Below are 3,896 nucleotides of genomic sequence, written 5' to 3' on the forward strand. Positions count from 1 at the left end.
TTAAATGAAATAACCAACGTAAAGCACTTATCCTATAGCAAAATTCAGTAAATGCTAGTTCATTTCTTCCATATAGTTCCTTTATAAGTAGTTGGCCAGACTTCCATTTAGAGGAAAAAAAACCCACAATTCCAGAAATCTGGAACTTACGAGACAGGTATTTTAGGGCTCTGGTTTTACTTTCAGAATGATTAAATTTAGTTTGCAGACAGGTTAGCACAGGATTCAACTTGACAATTCAATTCTAAATCAAGGTAGGATGTTTAGAGCACAGAACCTTTCCAGCACAACCCTCCTGAGACCAAAAGACCTTGCATCCACCGGCTTTGACTAAGTCTCAGCTAGCCTTCCGATGCATTAGCACTGAAATCACTGTGGGCAAAAAATGTCCATTAGGACAATGTCTGCTAGCATGCGGCACGTGTAGGAAGCAACAGAGTCAGACAGACACAAACTATACCATGCCGTACGTTAACTTCCATAAGCGTTAAGGCGACTAAATAAAAATTTGAGGCGACTAAATAAAAGAAAAAGCACATTCAGTAGATATTAAGAAACACTTAAATTATCTTGCAGAAGTGAGATGAGAGCATTCCCAAGATGAGGCGGGGGCAAACAAAGTCCCAGCAGTTCGCGCTAAGACCTAGGAGGTTCGTGGTATGTAAACATCCTCCTCTGATTTGTCTGAAAAGGCTTTGTTTTATTGAAACAAATGAAACAGAAAGAGCCATGACATCAGTGGCATTTATTGAACTATTTACTCTCTCCCTAGACTTGCTATCTGGTTCCTCTGGCTCCTAATTTTGGCCACCAGTCGTGATTAGATGACTTGTCATTTTCACCACAGACCTGGGTATTACTGTTTGTCTCCGCTTGAAGTTGCCTCCCCTTGATGCTTTATGCCCCCTGCCACTCCCTCCAAGAGCTCTCCCTACATTTCCAAAGGTTCCTAGACTGTGGACTCAGTTCCTGAGTCTCTCACAGTCCTGTCCCCTTCACCGAGCCTAACACAGTGGGAACCCCAGCCCCTTGAGCAAGTTGTGCTATTAAATTCACTGGGCATTTGAGGCCTTCGTCTTTGCTTTATTAATCTGCTCTACATGTACCCAGGACCCAACAATGAGGGCATCTGTTGCAAATCTAATATTAGCAACAAGCACAAGTCACATCATCTTGTATAAAGGGAATATTGAGGGAGAAACATTTGGTCACTAGGAGAGATGTGTTAGCACAAAACAAGGAGCTCTGTCAAATGCTGGGCTGTCTGCTGTTCAGCGGGGGAGGGCAAAGACTGAGAGCATAAATCCTTTTTTCTTTCCTTCTAATCTGCTATCCTGGGGAAATACAACATACTCTGCACAACTCCTACGATATCTGGCCCCAGGTCAGGCAGGGGTCCACTGTGACCGTGGGAGGACATACAGGAATCTTAAATGGTGGGAGTCAGAAACAGCCATGCTTAGGCCTAGGCATATGGAAGTGTGCCTTTGGCAGGGGGTCTATCTAACTACCAAGTCACCTGAATTACAAAGCTTTGAGCATGTGACTTAGAGGACTCTAGTTGTCTCACCTTTTTGACTAGCTCCAGGTGTAGAGCAAGATCACTTAGGTTAGTCGCTCTTGGAACTTTTGTAACCCAAATGAAATTTAGAACAGGGGACATGTCTCTGAGGTCAATGGGCCAACTCTGGCCTCTGGAAATGTTTTATTTAGCCAACAGGGCTTTTGAATTTTTTGAATTAGCTGCCAACATTTAAAAATTGGAACCTTTTTTTCATAAAATTCCAAGTTTGCAGCTTCTGTTAAAAATTCAGAAAATGACAGCCCCATGACCCTCATTCCCAAAAAATAGTGGGCTGGCCCTGGGAAGTGTCCTCGGCCTTACGATGGGGCGCGAGCCGTCATCCTGACAGCAACACTCACTTGGATCACTTGCCTGAGCCTGATGGGAATGTGAATTTTCCATCAGGGGTTGAGGGCCTCACAGGAAAGGTCAGCTCTCTGGCTGGGTTTTCTCCAACCAAGCAGCCGCTAGGTATCATAAACAGTGGGAAGGAGATGAAAGAAGTAGAAGCACCCCGTTTCAAGGAAATACAAACTCCCACTGCAGAGAAGCCAAGGCCCATTCACACAGGACTGAGTGAGAGAGACAGCACCAGGCAACACAGGATAGACACTGTGACCTGCAACAAAGAGAAATAGCAACATTGGCCAGGAAGTGTGCACAAGCCTTGTCACGTGTCCCGTTAGCTGGAATGAAGACTGGGGAATGGCGGGGGCGGGAGAGAAGAATGTGTCCTCTCCGTGTCCCCTCATATTTCCACTGGGCCCGAAGAGAAAGAAAACAAACCAGAACTCTCATTGGCACTTGCCGAAGAAACTAAACTCCTGTCACCCCTACAGCCCAACTCCCCGTGGACCAAAAGCTAGATGGTTGTTCTCAATTTGACTGCACACATAGGCATCACCCAGGGAGCTGTTAACATTTCAAGCTCCAGCTGATTAAATGGAACTTCAGAGGAGAGGGGTGGTGGGCATCTGGACATCAGTATATTCCAAATGTAATTCCAGCGGGTTGAGAACCGGAATGTTAGAGCAGAGTGCTTCTCACCCTTAAACTCTCCTGCGACTCACCTGGAATCTAGTTAAAATTCAGATTCTGAGTCACAGGTCTGAACTGGAGTCTGAGATTTTGTATTTCTACCATGCTCAAAGGTGATGTCCTGGCTTTCCATCTGGCCCGTGGTTTGAGTGACAAGAAGCTACAGCTCTTTTCTTTTGTCACTCTCTTTTCAAGTACATTAGCAAGGAAGACTGCACGCTTGTCATCTCTAATTCTGAAGGTAATAATAGTAATAATAAAAAATAAAATACTAATAATATTAAAATAATACAAAATGAGTAATAATTTTAAAAAGTTGATGATAGCTAGACCGGTGTGTGCTTCTTGCCGAAGACTGTGTTAAAGTTACTTAAATGATAGCTTGCTCCTTCCTCAAGCTGGTTATTGCTCCAAGTGTCTTACTTATTTGAACACATTCGACCCTTATTGCTGTGGGCACTGTCGCGACCATTTCTATTTCAGGGAAAAGGCACAGGAAGCACATGATGAAGCAGCTTGCCAGGTCACACAGTTCACAAACGCAGAACTGGATCTGAACACAGTGTGTGTGCGGTGACCACTCAGATCCACTCTCTCTCCACAGAGATGGGGCCGCAGAGCTTGTGAGTCATTTGCCCACAGTCACACTAGTAAGTGGCATAACTCCATCTGCTTGAGTCTACAGACTGAGGAAAATGAATGATGTATATGAACCTCTAGTCAGGGTTCTTGGCACACTGCAGACACTCATTTTAAGGTAACTGTGTTCACCTGTCCCCTTAGCCTCCTTTTTACCTTCTCCCTGGAGTAGCCAGTGTAAACTTTATTGGTTTTGTTTTGTTTTGTTTTGTTTTTTGTTTTTTAATATGCCTACAGCACCTGGTCTTCTTAGGTGGTCTCCCATCCAAGTACTAACCAGGCCCGCCCCTGCTTAGCTTTCAAGATCAGACGAGATTGGGCACGTTCAGGGTGGCATGGCCGTAGACCAGTGTGAACTTTAGATGAACAGTTTGTGGTGTGTCTTTGTCTATTACAGCTGCTTTAACATAATACCATAAACTGGGGGACTTAAACAACATTTATTTCTCACAGTTCTGGAAGCTAGAAGTCTGAGATCAGGGTGCCAGCATGGTCGAGTTCCTGGTGAGGATCCATTTCCTAGATTACAAACAGCTGCCTTCTTGCTGTATTCTCACATGGTGGAGAGAGAGATCTCTCTCTTGTCTCTTCTTATAAGGGCATTAATCCAGTTCATGAGTGCACAGCCCTCATGACCTAATCCCTTCCTCCCAAA

At 44.6% G+C, this 3,896-nt stretch overlaps 1 non-coding gene across 1 annotated transcript; it reads right to left on the reverse strand.

Annotated features, from left to right (window-relative positions):
- Positions 1 to 3,469: 3,469 nt before the first annotated feature.
- Positions 3,470 to 3,588, reverse strand: LOC111729260. The gene has a single exon (XR_002776162.1). It is a non-coding gene; the product is annotated as a 5S ribosomal RNA (ribosomal RNA).
- Between the last annotated feature and the right edge of the window lie 308 nt (positions 3,589 to 3,896).

The sequence above is a fragment of the Pteropus vampyrus genome, unplaced genomic scaffold, assembly GCF_000151845.1.
Source record: "Pteropus vampyrus isolate Shadow unplaced genomic scaffold, Pvam_2.0 Scaffold254, whole genome shotgun sequence".
Classification (NCBI taxonomy): Eukaryota; Metazoa; Chordata; class Mammalia; order Chiroptera; family Pteropodidae; genus Pteropus; species Pteropus vampyrus.